The sequence below is a fragment of the Mus musculus genome, chromosome 7 (genome assembly GCF_000001635.26).
Source record: "Mus musculus strain C57BL/6J chromosome 7, GRCm38.p6 C57BL/6J".
Taxonomy (NCBI): domain Eukaryota; kingdom Metazoa; phylum Chordata; class Mammalia; order Rodentia; family Muridae; genus Mus; species Mus musculus.
The window spans coordinates 7,356,722-7,375,639 of NC_000073.6; the positions used below are offsets into that span (position 1 = coordinate 7,356,722).

General features: G+C 41.2%; 1 non-coding gene across 2 annotated transcripts; it reads right to left on the reverse strand.

Moving 5' to 3' along the window:
• Positions 1–3,149: 3,149 nt before the first annotated feature.
• Positions 3,150–17,904, reverse strand: Gm3912. Of its 2 annotated transcripts, none has more exons than XR_391135.4 (5): positions 17,635–17,904; positions 15,090–15,128; positions 13,818–13,943; positions 12,966–13,052; positions 3,150–3,299 (listed from the first exon to the last, which is right to left on the reverse strand). It is a non-coding gene; the product is annotated as a predicted gene 3912 (transcript). The 2 variants fall into 2 exon arrangements; XR_391136.4 differs by lacking the exon at positions 3,150–3,299 and adding an exon at positions 11,634–11,799.
• Between the last annotated feature and the right edge of the window lie 1,014 nt (positions 17,905–18,918).

Here is an 18,918-nt window from a genome sequence, read left to right on the forward strand (position 1 = left end):
TGAGGGTTGATCCCTTGCATTCTTTAAATGATTTTCAGAAATTGTTAGGCGATATCAATTGGATTCAGCCCTATTTGAAGATCTCAAATGTTAAATTAAAACCTCTGTTTCAAATTTTAGAAGGAGACTCATAGTTAAGTTCCAAAAGGGAATTAACCCCTGAGGCTAGAAAGGCCCTTACCCTAGTGGAAGAAGAATTGGTTAAAGCCCAGCTTCAGCGTTGTAGAGAAGGGTTACCCATCATTTTGATAATATTACCTACTGAGATGCAACCCACAGGATTATTGTGGCAAGGAGGCCCATTGTGATGGATCCATTCCAAAATATCTGCTGGGAGGACATTAGATCATTACCCTACAACAGTGGCTTCTTTAGCCTTGTTGGAAATTCAGCATTGTTTACAATTTTTTTTTTTTTGGTATAAAACCCAGCTGTATTGTAATCCCTTATGATGGGTATCAGCAAAAGATCCTAACAGCAAATATTGATGAGTGGGCTATTTTAGCCTGCATTAATGAGGGCCCATTTGATAATCATTATCCCAAACATCCGTTAATGACCTTTTTTAAGGAACATCCAGTCATTTTCCCTCAAGTGGTGAGGAAAACACCCATTAAGGATGCAGTTAATGTGTTTACTGATTGATCAAAAACTGGATGCAGAGTAGATATGTTAGAGGGGAATGATCCTGTTTCAGGCAGTATTATCACTGTACTCCGCAGATGGTGGAATTACAAATAGTTATTGAGGTCATTAAGGATTGTGATTTTCATTTTAATCTAATTTCAGATTCACAATATGTAGTTAATTTAGTTTTATACCTAGAAGTGGCTGGCCAAATAAAAGCTCGTAGTACCATCCAAGCCTTGGCCTTGCAGAAGTTGCTGTGGGAAAGACGCCAACCATTATCTATTGGACATGTCTGTGCCTATAGTGGGCTTCCAGGACCCTTAAGTAGGGGAAATGATATTGTGGATAATTGTACTCGTATGGAGTTCATATTTTTAGCATCCCCTATTGAGTTAGCCTCACAATTTCATTCTAAATTTTATGTTAATGATAAAACTCTGCAGAGAAAATTTGGAATCTCTAGAGCACAAGCTTGGGATGTAGTCACTACCTGTGGACGTTGCCTTGAGTTTCAACACCCACCTTTTTATGGAGTGAATCCTAGAGGATTGCTCCCTCTACAGGTGTGGCAGATGGATCTGACACATTTTTCAGAATTTGGCAAATTGAAATACATTCATGTATCCATTGATACATGTTCAGGAATAGTTTATGCATCTCCAATGGCAGGGGAAAAAGGCCTCCCATGTTATACAGCATTGTTTGGAGGCCTGGGCAGCTTGGGGTAAACGCCAACAACTTAAAACAGATAATGGCCCTGCATATACTGCCAAAACCCTGGTGTCTTTTCGTCAACAGATTGAAGTACAAGTTAAACACAGCCTGCCATATAATCCTCAAGGCCAAGGAATCATTGACCAAGCACATAGAACCTTAAAGGAATTATTAATAAAACAAAAAGGGGGAATAGGCTATGGCCATACCCCAAAGATAAGACTCTCCTTAGCTCTTTTTACCTTAAATTTTTTTGCAATTGGATAAGGAAGGTCGCTCTGCTGCTGAACAGCATGCTAATACCAGCCCCAGTAAATTGGGGTATGCTAAATGGAAGGATGTGCTTACAGGATCATGGAATGGTTCAGATCCCGTGTTGGCCTGGGCGAGAGGGTGTGTTTGCATGTTTCCACAGAATCGTGCAGAGCCAGTGTCGATTCCAGAGTGGCTAGTGTGACACTGTCAAAATAAAATAGCTGATCTTGCTGGTGATGAGCATGTGTCTGCCCCTGATGGGTGCAGAACCCAGATGGGGGATACTGTAGGTGTTTAAATTGGACTGCAAATTTTGATGGCAATATGAATGAGCTTTGCTCGGTAATTGTCATTGTGAATTCTACCTGAGTGGATCCTGGCTTGGCATCGGGAAAGAATGGGCTGGGATAGGTGCCCTTGCTGTGGCCCTTGTTTTGGCATGCATGTTGTGTGTATGGTGTATATGTTGGTTGTGGAATGCCCAGGTCCTCACTGCTGCCATGGTGGTGCAAGCTTTTGCCACAGTTGAAGCAGGGCAATCACGTCAGATTTGGGTTGCTGCCATGAACAAGGAACAATGAAGCCATCGCTCTGCAGGGTTGTAAGGGTAAGCACTGCACAGAGGTTAGTCTGGAAGATGTTTGACAATCTCTGAGAGGTATATCTGATTGCATGAGGGTTGATTGTCCTAGTGTTCTTCCCCCAGGAAAAATGGCATGGGAGCTGGCCAGGGTTGCTCTGGGTAAAAACCTGTTAGCTTAAGTGTCAATCCTGTACATGGCCCCTATTTCTGCACACTGGGGATCAGACCTCTATCTTCACCCACGAAGCTTGCTTCAAAAGAATATAAAAGGGGAAATTGTGGGAAGCCATTCCGGACTCCCTGGCCAGCCGGACGGAAATCTGTGCCAGGCAGTAAACAAGCCCATATTTGGTGGATGGCTCACGCTTAATCCCTGATTGGCTGAGCAAGCCTGCCCGGTGAGGTGATGTGACCTGTGGTGATTGGTTGAGGCATGGTTGTGGCTTGAGTGGATAAAAACGCTTATACCCCGAAGCATGGTGGATTTGAAGAGAGAAGCTGCCTGAGTAAACTGCTTTAAGAGGAATCGGTGGTTGTGTTTTCCTTGCTGGCTGAGTTGGACTCAACAGGGGCCCCCAATGTAGGAGCTAGAAAAAGTACCCAAGTAGTTGGAGGAATCTGCAACCCTATAGGTGGAACAACAATATGAACTACCCAGTACCCCCTGGAGCTCATGTCTCTAGCTGCATGTGTATCCGACGATGGCCTAGTTGGTCATCAGTGGAAAGAGAGGCCCATTGGTCTTGTAAACTTTATTTGTACTAGTACAGGGGAAAGCCAGGGCCAAGAAGTGGGAGTGGGTGGGTGGGGGAATGTGTGGGGTACTTTTGGGATAGCACTGGAAATATAAATGTGATAAATACCTAATAAAAAAGATTTTAGGAGAAAAAATTGCCTTTTATTTGACTTCATCATTCCAGTGTGGTAAAAGAGAAATATATATATATATATATTTATATATTTGCAGGATTTATCAGAGCAGATAACACTTACTTGTCTCATTAAAAATTTCAATTTAAGGGCAGAGGCTGAAAATGAAACAGTAGGTTGCCACTCTGACTTTCTAGGATATTCTGAATCCAGGACCACAATCTGCACTGCACACAGAGGATGGCATCTGAGAAGAAAATGAGACACATACTGATAATGACTTTTAGATATTCTTTTATGTTTTTTATAAGCCCATTAAAAGTTTAATAAGCTTATTTTATGTATTCCAACTGGTAGACATTTTATATTGTCCAGTGTTTAATGGCCAGCTGTGAATATTGGAAAGACATTGAGGAAATTTTGGATAATTTATGAATGTCTAGTAATTGAGGAAAAAGAGCTGCTAGTGAACTTTGTGCAAAAAAATACAGAGATTGCAACCTGATGTTTTTACTTTTTTATTTTCATTTTGGCACTAAGTATTGTAAACAGACATAGGGAAATTTAATTGAGGCTTTTTTTTTTTTACCCAACACTATCCTGTCCTTATGAGTTTGAAGCTTTTTATTAATTGGTAATTGATACAGGTGTGTCCATCTCACTATGGGTAGCAGATCCAGTAAGTAGTATTCTTGTTTTCCATCTTTTTTTTTTTTGGATATTTTCTTTATTTACATTTCAAATGTTATCCACTTTCCTGGTTTCAATTCCTCGTGAAAACACCCTATCTGTTCTTTAATATCTATGCTTTAATGCCCGTTTCCCAATATCCACACTTGTCTTTTCATGAGTGTATATAAGCCATATATTAAATCTTTCCTTCCTACTTACTTTACTTATTATCATAGTTTATTTAAAGCAACAGAAAAGCAAGTTAGTATTGGAAGAAATTTGAAATAGGAAAAAATATGTCCTTAAATTACAGATAAGAAATAAAACCTTGAATAAATAAGCATGGCAAAGCATGAAAGACTGTTTATGAAAAACAGTGGAACTTGCAGACACTGGTTTAATATTGTTGAAAACGATCAATCTATGTGTAGTGACCCTGAATATGGAGTGTTCCATGAAGATACCCTTATATGTTATGAAAATTTTGCCCTATTATGATGTCTTAATTTTTGTTTAATTTTGTTTTACTTTGTTATTCTCCCATAGAATCCTGTTATTTCCTAATGAGTAAGAGAAAATGTATCTGATGGAAAAAGCTGTTGGGAGGGAAATAAGAGTATTAAGTATGATATATTGCAAGTAAAACTGAGAATTGGTCATATCCCAGTAGAAGGAAAGGAAACTGTAGGTAGGATATATTATGTGAGAGTAACATGCTATTTTCAATAAATAAAAAAGAAATCTCAATTCAAAAAAATTATCTCTGTTGTCAGAGAATGAATTTTCTGTTTTGTGTTCTGTTTTTTTTTTCCTCTCTTTTTTGGGTGGGTAGGTGTTTTTGTCAAGAATTATTCTATAAATATCTATCTCAAATTTTCTCAAATTTTTATTGTTCTCAAATATCCTTTCTCCTCTTACTAAACATTATGCTTTACTCATTTTTAAAATAAAGAAATGCTCTCCTCTTGTATGTGAATGTGTCTCCCCACCTTCTGCAGGCAACTAAGGAGTTTCTTAAAAAATTTAAGCCAGCATTGTTGTCTTTGATTTTATTTACAGAATTTTAACACAAGTGTTCACTTATAACTGAAAATTACTTGTTGCTTTTGTCTGGTTGCTATTATTGCTGTACTTGAGGTGTGTTAATAGGTATTTCTTTGTTTGATGTTTTAGTGCAGTTCCTTTGAAATTCTGTTCATCTTAATTAAAAATATGACTGGGTTCTTCAATTTATTAAAAAGTCATGTTTATGTGAATATGAATTTTTATAATTGTGTTCATTATTGAACGTGGTATGTATCCGTTTGTTTTGTGGGAAAACATTTTTGGGTAAAATGACAAGGGTTAGCAATTATGACTCATAGCATTTCCTAATTGTAACATTGGTCTCTCTCTTATCAACACCTGTTTCAGTGGTTTAAGGTAAGGGAATAGATTACTGTGAAATAACAGCAACAAAGTGAAAAATATTTTGTTTAATTTAAAGGAAAGAATATCAAACAGTGATGAAGAACAGTTTGTATTCATTAAATTTCAGAAAATAGTTCTGATATGACATAGGTATATTTTATGCATGTTTGAATCTTCAAAGAATTGGGGAAAATGTCAAAATAAACATAATATAGGAACTTAGAAATTGTTTCTTGATGTTAAAGTATTTTTTTCATTTCAATATGTTAATGTGTATCCACTTGACAGTGTTTACTGTTGTGTATTATAAATCAATAAGTTAGTACACACTCACCTTTCTCTTTGCTGTAGCCAACTTGAACATGTCTACATATAAGTGAAAATATTCACCATGTGGAAAATATCGGCTGAACTTTCCTAACTTCACCTTTATCCCAAGTTGTTGTGAGAGATTCCCAAAGTGAAAAATGTCATAGTTTTCCTGCAGTATCACTCTCTGTTTCATAATTACTTTGCCCCCAAGCAGACTCATAAGGTGGGCCTTTCTCATAAAGGAGTTTACCTAACATACAAGCATTGCACTATATTGTATATACCATTCCCTACATGCTAACCACTAGTTGATCCATCACCATTGGTTTAAAATGCTGTCTTATTTCCACTGGATGGTTTTACCTTATTGTCAAAGATTAAGTGACCATAGATATGTGGGTTCATTTCTGCATCTTCAGTTCTATTCCATTGATCTACCTCTATGTTGCTATACCAGTACCATGCAGTTTTTATCACAATTGCTCTGTAGTACAGCTTAAGGTCAGGGATGGTGATTCCCCCAGAAGTGTGGGAAGCCAACTCCAAGATGGCACCAGTTTCTGGTTGCTGTTTTCATAAACAACACCACTGCAAATTTGCACTGCATGCAAATTGGGTGCTGGCAGACTGACCAATTCCAGGGGGCCACGGAGCCTTCTCCTGTGCTGGGGTGCATATAAGCAGGGCTCCCTGGGCGACCAGGGTCCCCATAGAAGCATCGAGGCGTTCCTGCAATAAAGGCTGTTGAACAGAATCCAACTGTGTCATGTCGTTCTTGCTGGTCGAGAGCAGATGCAACATATGGTAGCCCATATGAGGACCCGAGGATCTTGTGGATTCAGAATTCTTCAGCTGGGGAACGGCAGTACCAGTAAGTCTCCCAAATTGATCCCCGTGTTTAAGGGGGATATGTTTTTTCTCGCCCATAGACCCAGTGTGGGTAGCTCTTATCCTTGTTGTTTCATTTTCTGTACAGGTCAGAAAATTCTTATGGAACAACAAGAAAGCATGTCAGAAGAGCACAAAGAGCGTATGAGCAAGAGAACAAAAAAAGGGCGAAAAAGAAAAAGGAAAAGAAAAGGGAGGAAAAAGTAAAAGGAATCAGTAATGAAGAAAAGGAAATAGAGAAGATATTTAAATCTTTAAAGGATTTAAGTTTATCAAGCTCCACTTCCAGTGACTCGGAGCTTAGCAAAGATGAGGAAGCTGACCTAGAGAAAGAGGCAGCTTGGTATGAGAGGGAAAGATATGACCCGGATTGGTCATATAGAACCAAGCTAATGAAAAGGGGAGCATCAGCTAATAAAAGAACAAAACCGAAAGTGCCAACAGTTCCACCTTACAACCCTGATTACACAGGAAAAAAGGTCCACTAGGGCTGTTAGACCAGGTACCTCCTTCTGCCCAGAGGTGTGGAAAGAAATAGGATTAACCTTTCCAGTTTTTAGATTGCCAAACTCAATGGCACTCGACTGGACCCAGTCACCTTGGAGGACTTCACCTCCTGGATCACCATTGCCTTCTCATATTTTAAGGAATGGGGGAAAATGTTGGCCTGGGGGGGGGCAGTGGTCCTCCTGGGTTGTGTCTTCTGCATCTGGTCATTGTGTCGACTAAAAAGAGAGCATGCTCTACATAAAGCAGTGGTGTACCAAGCTCTGTTGGCAATTGAAGATGGCGCATCTCCCAATATTTGGCTGGCCTCTTTGAAAAACTAAGAGTTCGCCCTAGGTCATTTGGCAATTGTAGTCACACAGATCCATGGTATCCAGAGACAGGCAACTTTCCTCATGCACAGACCAACCTAAGACACGGGGCCTAGAGGCGATAGGGCTACCCTATGACAGGTAAGGCTGTGACACTAGAAGATCAACTTAAAACAGGAGCCATGGCCGATGGACAGATTTACCCAGACCTAGTCCAGCATCACTAAACAAAATAGGGGGAGATGTGGGAAGCCAACTCCAAGATGGCGCCAGTTTCCCGTTGCCATTGTCATAAACACTAACCACTGCGCAGGTGTCAATTCGAATTTGGCGCCAACCCCTCCTGAGCGGGTGCATGCAAATTGGGTGCTGGCAGACTGACCAATCCCAGGGGGCCAAGGAGTATTCTCCTGTGCTGGGGTGCATATAAGCAGGGCTCCCTGTGCACCCGGGGTCCCTGTAGAAGCATCAAGGCATTCCTGTAATAAAGGCTGTTGAGAAAAACCCAACTGTGTCCTGTCATTCTTGCTGGTCGAGAGCAGACATGACACAGAAGTTCTTTTATTGCTGATAATATTTTTTCTAGATCCTGCATTTTTTAGTTATTCCAGATGAATTTGAAAATTGCTCTTTCTAACTCTATGAAGAATTAAGTTGGAATTTTGGTGGGGATTGCATTGAAACTGTAGATTGCTTTTGGCAAGATGGCCATTTTTACTTTATTAGTCCTGCCAATTCATAGGCATGGGAGATCTTTCCAACTGCTGAGATCTTCTTTGATTTCTTTCTTCAGAGACTTGAAGTTCTTGTCATACATATCTTTCACTTCCTTGGTTAGAGCCACATCAAGGTATTTTATAGTATTTGTGACTATTGTGAAGGATATCATTTTCCTAATTTCTTTCTCAGCCTGTTTATCCTTTAAGTAGTGGAAGTCTACTGATTTGTTTGAGTTGATCTTACATCCAGCCACATTGTTGAAGTTGTTATTCAGGTTTAGAGTTCTCTGGTGGGATTTTGGGGTCCCTTAAGTATACTATCATATCATCTCCATATACTGATATTTTGACTTCTTCCTCTCCAATTTTTTCCCTTTCACCTCCTTTTGTTATCAAATTACTCTGGCTAGGATTTCAAGTACTATATTGAATAGGTAGGAAAAGAGTGGGCTGCCTCGTCTAGTCTATGATTTTAGTGGGATTGTTCCAAGGTTCTCTCCATTTAGTTTGTTGTTGTCTTCTGGTTTGTTATATTTTGCTTTTATTATGTTTAGGTATGGGTCTTGAACTCCTGATCTTTCCAAGACTTTTAGCATGAAGGGATGTTGAGTTCTGTCAAATGCTTTCTCAGCATTGAATGAGATGATCATGTGGGGTTTTTTTCTTTGCTTTTATTTATATAGTGGGTTACTTTGATTTCTGTATATTGAACAATCCCTTCATTCCTGGGAAAAAGCCTACTTCATCATGATGGTTGATTGTTTTGTTATGTTCTTACACTCTGAGAATTTTATTCAGTATTTTTGCATCAATATTCACAAGGGAAATTGGTCTGAAGTTATATTGTTTTGTTGCATCTTTGTAAGGTTTGGGGATAAGTATAATTGTTGCTTCATAGAATGAATGGAGTAGTGTCCTTCTGTTTCTAATTTGTGAAATAGTTAGAACAGAATTGGTATTACTCTTCTTAGAAAGTCTGATAGAACTCTGCACTAAACACAGTTGGTCCCGGGCTCTTTCAGTTGGGAAACTATTAATGATTGCTTCTATTTCTTTAGAAGTTATGGGACTGTTTAGATGGTTTATCTGATCCTTATTTAACTTTGGTACCTGCTATGTGCCTAGAAAATTGTCCATTTCATCCAGATTTTTCAGTTTTGATGGGTATAGGCTTTTGTATTAGGATCTAATAATTTTTAGGATTTCCATGGTTTCTGTTTTATGTCTCCACTTTCAGTTCTTATTTTATTAATTTGGATACTGTCTCCATGTCCTCTTGTCACTCTGGCTAAGGGTTTATCTATCTTGTTGATTTTTCTCATTGAACCAGCTCTTGGGTTTATTGAATCTTTGTATAGTTCTGGTGTGATGTGGTATCCAGGACTTGCTATAATGGGAAAACTGGGTTCTGATGATGCCAAGTAACCTTGGTTTCTGATGCTTGTGTTCTTGATCTTGCCTCTCTCCATCTGTGTATCTCTAGTGCTACATGCACTCAATGTCTCTGACTGGAGCTTGTCCATCTTGTTTTTCTGGTTGTATCAGAGCTCCTCAGAGTCCTGATGTCTCTGTGATCCATTGATTCTGAAATTCTGTGTGTAAGAGTGCCTGGGAGTCAAGGTGCCTCTAGGATCCTGAAATCCTGGCATGATCAAACTCCTAAGAACCTGTAATCCTATGATCATTGGTGTGTTAGAACACCTGGGAGTCCAGCATCCTCTGGGTGTTGTGTGGTTGGGTGCAGAGCTAGCACCTGAAATCTACTCAGGGCACTGGCTAAGACAGGAAGGCACCAGTTTCTTTAGATCTCCCAGAGGGACTTGTCTTTAATACCAGCATTCAGAACCCAGAATAGGGTAGGTCTCTGAGTTCTACGACAACTTGAGACACACAGAGAAACAAGTGAGACAAACCAACATGGTAAGACTGTATATAAACAAAAAAGGAAACATAGATACAGGGTGCTACACAGAGCTGGTCCCCAACAAAAGTAGTGACACAATAGTTATGAAGACTTTATAGTAAATGATCATTTATCCCATGGACTGCAATATTCAGTGAGGGAAAAATGGCAACCAATAGAACAAACAACAATAAATATATATGTCTTATTTAAACTGAGGTCACTCTCTTCCTCCCCCATTCAAAGTCAGCAACATGAAGACTCCACTCAATACTGGTGCAGTGCAGCCAACAACACAGCTTCCTCTTGCTAAATCCCCAGAAAGCATTAACTTCTTAGGAATAAGATGGCACTAATCCTCATCTTGATCCATGTTCTTCTTTGATGAGTAATTTTCAATGACTTGCTTCCTCACAAAAGCTACTCTCAGAACTTCTTTGCTCAGACTCACATTCACTCCTAAGGCTCAACAAGCTTGGTCAATGGCTGAAGCTTTCTCTACGTTTGCATTCACAAACCTATCTGGGTTGTGTCTGTGTTGCTAGTAAGAACAAACTTTGTTCAAAGTCTTCCCCAGATTCAGTGGGTTCATGATGCATGTCTGCACTGTGGCTTCTTCAGTTAAATATGATGCAAGTGTGGGTGAACGCCTTACACATCTGAAGCACTCTTGACTTTTGTCCAGTGAATATCCTTTTGTGTAGATAGGGTAGATCATGGAAACAATTTCCCATGTTCATTGCACTCAATACATATACTCTATTTAGTGTGGTGCCAGTCCTGCAGCAAAACACTTTGCCACATTCTGTGCACTCATGATGCTTTGCTGCATAAAATCCCTGATGTTACATGAGGCTGCATCCCCCACACACTACACATAAAATCCTTTCCTCTACTATGAAGTTTGTTGGTCATTGATGAGATGAGTTTCGTTTTTTAACACTTTCAAGATTCATGATTTTTAAATTTCCTTTCCCTTATATGAGCTTGGACATGATAAACATGGCTGGAATTTTCCTTATATTATTTATGCATTTGATATCATGTCTTAGTTAGTGTTTTTATTGCTTTGAAAGGAACTTTGAAAACTTTGAAAAGGTAACTCTTATAAAGGAAAACATTTAATTGGGTCTGGCTTACATTTTCAGAAGGTCAATCCATTACCATCTTGGCAGGAACCATGGCTGCATGCAGGCAGACACGGTGCTGTGGAGCAGAGGTTTTATATCCTGATCTAAAGGCAGGCAGGAAGAGACTCTCCCACACTGGGTGGAGCTTGAGCACTGAACCTCAGAGCCCATCCCCACAGTGACACACTTTCTGCAAGAATGCCACACCTATTCTAAGAAGGCCACATCACCTAATAGTGTCACTCCCTATGGGCCAAGCATTCAAACACATGAATCTATAGGGCCAAACCTATTCAAACTACTATAGTATACTTCTATGGATTTTCTCCAGTATGAACCCAATAATGATATAAAAGGCTGGATCTGTTCATGTATGACTTGCCACATTTAGTCCATGTAACAGTGTCACTCCTGTGTGAACTCACTGATGAGCAACAAGGTAGCAGTTGTGCTTGAAGGTTTTGCAACACTCACTGTACCTGAATGGCTTCTCTGCGGTGTGAATTCTGAAATGCTTAATAAGAAAGGCTTTTTGGCTGAAGGACATCCCACACTCCCTGCACTGAAAAGGCTTTTCTCCAGTGTGTATGTTCCGGTGTCGATTGAGGTGGGATGTGCTAGTAAAAGTTTTGCCACTGTCGCTGCGTATGCAGTACTTCTCACTCTGAATGGCCTCTCTACTCTCAGTGTTTGTGGGGGTATCCCCAATAGTGTAAGTCACTTGATGCATTAGAAGACCCTAGGAGGTCTGGAGGATCCTCACATTGTCCATGCTAAGGGTGTCTCAGCACAGCACAGCACAGCATGTGCTGCTGCAGTGTGGATGGACTGGCACCTTCTGCAGACAGACTCTGCTCAAAGGGTGACATTCCACTATGCACTTTGATCCAACAACCTGGACACAGAGAAATCCTGATGAGTGGCATGTAGACTATCAAGTGACAGACAGACAGACAGAGAGACAGCATCTATTAATAATGGTGATCTGAGGTTTCTCACAGAACAAAGGGGCTAGGGTCCAATACCATGCTGAATTTGTCAATATCTTATGTTCTATGGACCTTAGGAGCAGCAAGAACACAAGCATGGAATAAGTAAAAGGGAGGCATGCTATTTACGGTAACAAACTCTTTCCTCACCAATAGCTTTCTGCAAGCTTCAATTGCTGGGGATTCAAGACACAGTGCAGAAGGCTGTGTAGAGCTATATGGCATGGTACCTAAAGAACCTGAATTTAAGTACCACCAAGGTAAAGTGCATGGTAGATGAATTGTAATCCAACGTGCTGCTCTGGTTGGAATACTGGCATTCCTATAGTACACACGTTTAATCCAAAACATTGTTCTACCAACTAAAGCTATTTCGTAGATAAAGCAGCCATGGTGGAAAGTGACATCTAATTGAGAGTCAGGCAAAGTGATAAATCAGAGAAATATTTGACTAAATGAATCAGCGATAAGACAGGAAAGTGAGTCTAAGTCAGAGCAGACAGAGTGTTCAGATGAAGTTTTGACCTGAATATTTTGATAGGCAGCTTGCAGAGAGAACAAGCTACATACAGGTGAAGACAGAATGAACCAGAGAATGAGAAGCCAGAAGATTAGAACAACTTGTAAGAGTTACTTTGAGACCAAACAGAGCAATTCAGTCACACTGTAAAAGAAGCCAGTTTGAATCGAAGGAGTTTGAGCCAAAATAGCTGAGTTGACCATCCTGCCAGTGTTCAGAAATAAGGTAGAACAGGTGAGCTTATTCAATAGTAAGTCTAGGGGGTTGAAACCACTCTAGTCCTTGATTAGATTGCACATAGGCTAGAAACTTCTAAGACTAGGCCTTGCTTACCAGTTAGAAAATCACTGCCTCTCAGATGACAATTACATCAGGCAAATAGGAGTTACATTTACAGTGCACACCATCACAATACAGGAACAGCTGTGTATCACAGGGTTGCAAGGCAACAGGCAAAACATTCAAGACTGATGTCCAAGGGACAGTTCTGGTTCAGAATTAATACCTCCAAACATCAATAAAACCACCACACTCTATGTACCTACAACATACCTGGAGTCAGGAATCTCAATGCAGGCACAGAGGGCTCTCCCCAAGACTCCAGCTGAGTCATGTCATGGATCCCAGAAGGTATAAGTCCTAAAGGACATGATAGAAAAAATGACAGTTCTGTATTAAGTGATGTACACCATACAGTAGATAAGAATAAAGCCTAGTGAGAGTAATTCTGTTAAGGGTGCCTTGCAAAAATATAAAATAAAGTAAAATAAAATAAAATAAAATAAAATAAAATAAAATAATAAAATGAACTTACCAGTGCCAAATTCCAGTTACATTCAAACATAAGGCATGTCACCAGAAGTACTTGAGTCACAAAGATCCCAAATATTTAGAGTGTCATCAGGTCACAGGGTAGCTGTCAGTGTCAAGACTCCTGACCCCAGGCCAGATGTGTTTGTGAAGTCCATTAATTACAACACTCAATAGACAGAGCAAGAAGACCTTGGCAAGTCAGAGGACAGCCAGGTCTACATAGCACATCCAGCACAGCTAGGATTCTAAAGATAGACTGATGTCTCAAACTACACCCAAAAATTTCCTAACCCCAAATTGATTCCTGTGTGCCATTGCTGCAATTGAGAGAAACAGAGCTGTTGTGAAACTTGACTTGGTTCCTAACCTGTATTTTATACTCTAAGACTGTGGGGGAAAGATTTAGTATTCACAGGCCAGCTTTGAGAAAGATAAAGCTCTCTCTAAAAAACAAACAAACAAACAAACAAAAACAAAAAAAATACAATCCCCCCCTCCAAAAAAAAAACAAAAACAAAAACAAAAACCAAAAACCAAAAAAGAAAGGAAAGCCTAGACATGCTCTGAAATGATGGCAGGGCAGGTTCTTACAAGTAAAGACATGAGTGTTCATATTTCTGACATCAAAGTCTGGTGCAGCATCCTTTGAGAGTCATCAAACAGTGTCCATTCCTCCCAGGAGAAGTCCACAGCCACATCCTCAAAGGATAAACAGTCCTGATCAGTGGAGAAATTTGAATTTATATGAATCCTCCTTGTCAGGGATTCCTGGTACCCTTAAGTCATTCCCATTTAGCTTTCTACCTCAGAGTATACCAGGCTGTGAACCTATTCTATTGATAGCCAGTTTCATGTTCCCTCCGACTACTGTGCTCATCACTCAGCAACATGAGTTAAGTTGACATAGTGGCTTAATTACTTTTCTATTACTGTGAAGAGACACCATGACCAAGGCAACTTATGATAACAAGGAGTTTATTGGGGCTTACACCTCAGAGGGTCAATCTGTAACCTCCATGTCAGGGAGGATGGATACAGGCACACACAGCATTGGAACAGTTGCTGAGAGCTTACATCCTGATCCATAGTACAGTACCAGGGAGAGAGAGTTAACAGGGAATGGCAAGAGCTTTTGAGACCTACAAGCCCACCCCCAGGGACACACCTCCTCCAACAAGGCTATACATCATTATTATCTCTAAAGTGTTCCACCAATAAGGAACAAGTATGCAAGTCTATGACTTTCTGGAGGGTGAGTTCATTGAAACCATCACAGCTGGAGTCAATCCAAGCTAGAAAAATGTCCCTCCTTTCAATCTGAGAATTCACATGGACTCCTTCCAACCAGACACTAACATGGATTCCTCCCAATCATCTGTTTCACACAGACTACATTTGGGGCACTGTTGTCCACTCTGTCCCTGGCACAAAGGCCAGGAAGCCATATGTACAAGATCTCAGGACACACTTCAGTCTTCACACTGAGCTTCCATTCACACTCAGTATGCAGACTTAGCCCTCAACTGTTGTGCTACTACAATTCCTATCTTCCACTAAAGCCAGCTGATCTCATGCATGCCTGAGCATTTCTAATCATCCCCAACCCATCTCACTTCCAGGCCTGGTCTAATGTCATCATTGGAGCTTTAAGACCTTTGAATCTTCAGCCAATGGTTACCATAAAGGGAAACCTGCCCATGTAATCCGTGCTGTGGACGTGGGCACCTTTCATTCTGAGCATGTGCCAGGGAAATCCAGTGGAAGGACAGAGACAATTCCAGCACAGAGTCCCAGGACACCACAGTCCCTGAGGTCACTTATGTGTTAAGTCAGGAGTGTGATTCCTGGGCACCCTCCACTTACTTCTTTCTGGTTAGCATGTTTCACTGAATACTGGGAAACCTGTAGAAAAACAAGGTTGTGAGTAATAAGCAAGAGTGTTGGTATCCCAAAGGTTCACCCAAGTCCTCTGTCTTACATGCAGTCAGGTACCCACTGCTCTCAATCCCTTAATGGTCTCTCTTACTGGGTGACCTTGGACAAAGAATCAATCTCTTCTGTTTGTTACCTGAGGATAAAATTTACTGTTTTATTGCCATGAAGAGACACCATGGCCAAGGCAATTCTTACAATTAAAAAAAAGCATTTAACTGGGTGCTGGCTAACAGTTTCAGAGTGTTCATCTAGGATTAGCTTGGTAGGGAGAAGAGAGGCATGGGACCATGGCAATACCTGAAGACTTTACATTCTGATCTACAGGCAGTAGCCACACACAGACACACACACACACACACACACACACACACACACACACTTGCACTGGATTGGGCGTGGGCTTCTGAAACCTCAAAGTTCACTCCCAGCCACGCCCTTCCTCCAACAATACCTTACCTCCTAATCCTTCCAATTCTTCTCAAACAGTTCCACACCCTAGGGACCGAGCATTGAAATATCTAAGCCTATGGGAACTGTTCTCATTAAAACTAACATACCTTCCTATTCCAAAAAGAGACTAATAGGGCTGGAGACATTACCCTCTTTTGGTGTGTCTGAAGATAGCAACCATGTACTCATATACATAAAATAAATAAATCTTTAAAAAAACAAACAAAAGAGAATCACAGTCTCAAACTCACTCCTGTGTGTCAAGTATTTGGTACAGGCTCTTCCTGAGCACATGACTAATACTTCTTTCAAAAGTTTCACAAATGGGTACATATGATTTCAAAATGTAGTTTTGTCTACCCACATTGAATTAAGACTTTGGAATTAATTAGCCTTTACACAACATTTGCAAGGCAGAAGCAAGCAGACTTTTGTGCATCTGAGGCCAACATGATGTATATAGGTCAGCTAGAGTATGGGGAGTGTCAATGGGGAGAGGGAGTATAGCTAATAACAAGGCAGACTTTACTCAAATACTGAATGCAATTACAGAGTTGTAAAACCTTTCAGTAATACTTAAAAATTAGTAATATTATTAATTGTTATTACTAGTGTAATTTAGTAATATTTTTTAAAAAATAAAATTTATTTTTAATTTAATTTTCCCTCACAGCTATGCTTAGCACAGCAGCATGTCTTGATGGCTGAGTTTTTAAAACTCATTGGAAATGTAGGAGAGGTTGGCTCTAATTAGGGCACTTCCACCATGAACCAGTGTTCAGTTGGCAGCCCTTACCCAAAGGAGACCCTAACTCACAAGAAGGCAAATCTCTGTGAATTTGAGGCCAGTGTGGTGTAAACAGTGAGTTTGAGCCAAGATCAAAAGTAAATGAATAAAGTAAAAATATAACAAAAGGTGCTTTAATCTCATCACTTGTGAATTAGAGATAGAAGAATCTCTCTGAGTTTGAAGACACCCTGATACATAGAGAGACTGGACATCCATGACTACATAGAGAGGCCCAGTCTGAGGGAGAAGGAGGGATGAGGGGAGAGGGAGAGGGAGAGGGAGAGGGAGAGGAAGATAGAGAGGGAGAGGGAGAGGGAGAGGGAGAGGGAGAGGGAGAGGGAGAGGGGGAGGGGGAGGGAGAGGGAGAGGGGGAGGGGGAGGGGGAGGGAAGAGAGGGGCAAAGGAATAGGCAGAGGGGTGAATGAAGAGGGGAGTGTGTAAAAGGGAGAGGGAGGGAGGGATAGCAGGAGCCCACCAGGCCCCCTGGGGGACAGTGGAGGTGGAAAGGAGGTGGGGAAGAGGGGCATACAGAGAGAATAAAATAACTCCATCAAAGATCTGAACACCACCATCACCTACCCTACAACTCCCCCACCCCTGCTACAGCTTGCATTCCAACTTGAACATGAGTGCACAGGATTTACCCAAGGATTCACAGGTCTCTGCCTACACCCAAATTACCCCCACCCCAAGCTAGGAAACTGACTAGATGGAATCTCTCACCTGTTCAAATCTTCTTGGCCACCAGAGTCTCTCTAAACAAAAGTCAGGTCCTTAGGTTCACTGAGCCCTTTCCCTCATGTAATGCCAGTAGAGGTCACTCCAGGGCTCTTTGTCAGAGCTCATGCCCTCCCACAAGCCTTGAGAGGTACAGTCCACCAGACACTGAGTCAGAGGGTATAGTTCTAGCAATCTAGCATACAGATGTCAAAAAACAAAACAAAACAAAACAAAACAAAACAAAACAAAACAAAAAACAAAATACTAAAAACAAAACAAAACAACAACAACAAAAAAAACCAAAAATCAAAACAAAACAAAACCAAAAACAAAACCAAAACCAAAACCAAAAACAAAAACAAAAAATAAAACCAAAACAAACAAAAACAAAACTACAATAATTTCGTCCACCGGTGCCCTACAGTCGGAGACATGGGAGTCTACCCTGTTGGCTCCTGACCCAGATCTCAGTGCTCCAGAACTCAGGTATTTGGGCGATCACTAGGCACTCACCTGGGGCAGGGCTCCACCAGCAGCCTCCACAATCACCATCAGGCTCCAGTGGCCAGCCGGGCCCTGGGATGTGGCCATCCCTCCTCGAAGCTTGGATTAGATCACACGGGCTGTCGAAAACCTCAGCTCTGTCTCCGTGACAGAGGAAAAACGCCTCAACTCTACCATTTTCCTGCCATGACCAATACTGATAAAACCAGTTTTCTGTGAACCAGACTGACAGATCCAGAAAGTTTCAAAGAACCTCCTGCATGCAAATCCAAAAGTCCCGCCCAGCTTCCTTTTGTTGTCACTAACGCGCCTATTTTCATTGGCTATTCTCGGTGCAATGTCTTCTGGACAATGTAGTTCAGACGTGATCAATCGCCAGGAAGTGGACACACCTCCCCAGATGGAGCCTTACACTCAATCTGTTAGGGAGAGTGTTGTGATTATAGATGTGTCAATACTTCCTTGAGCTACAAAAGCCGGACTTGCTGAAACACTCCTGAATTACAGAACTGCTGGCAGAGGCAAGTTGATGTTTGGGATTAGAAACTAGCCTGTCACAGTGAGTTCCAGACCAGACAGAAAACCTCTGGGAACCTTACAGAGTGAACATTTCCCTAAGCTGGGCCATGTGAGGAGAGGAGATCTGAAAAGAGAAAGAGGGGCCTCCAACCAAGAAGGACCCCCTGAGCCAAGAGACTAGCACAGCTAAAAGTGGCTGAGTTATATAGTGGTCAGAGGAGCTGGAAGGAGGAAAGCCCAGGGGATCACCTGGACTGGGGAGTTTGGGCGGTGTGGTGGCTGAGGGGTGGGGGGAGGCATGCCAGCCAGGGTCAGAGAGATGCTGAGGCCACTGTCCAGTTTGATATGTTAATGGACACTTTAGTTCAACATTTTTGCCTTGGATTTAAGACCCAACAGGTTGTAGGTCTTTGTGGGAATGATACTTGACAGGTCTTCTTGCAAAGAAAACTTAGGAAATTACCATAGAGGAATAAAAAAAAAGACATATTTGGAATCGAGTATTCTTTCACCACTGATCTCAAGAATTCAAACTCTTCTCAGTTATACACATCAGACAGGAGGTCATCACGAATAACTTTTCTATTGTCCATCCCCATGCTAAGAGAAATTTGGAGATGCATAACAGGATTCGGCCCAGAAAATGACTTTGGTGTGGCACTGAGGATGCACTTCACTTCAGAAGGAAAGAATCGAGCAGCAGCTTCCCGGGGGCGGGGGGGGGGGGGAAGGTAACACTAGAGTATATGTAACCGTATTTAGTCTGCAGGGAGT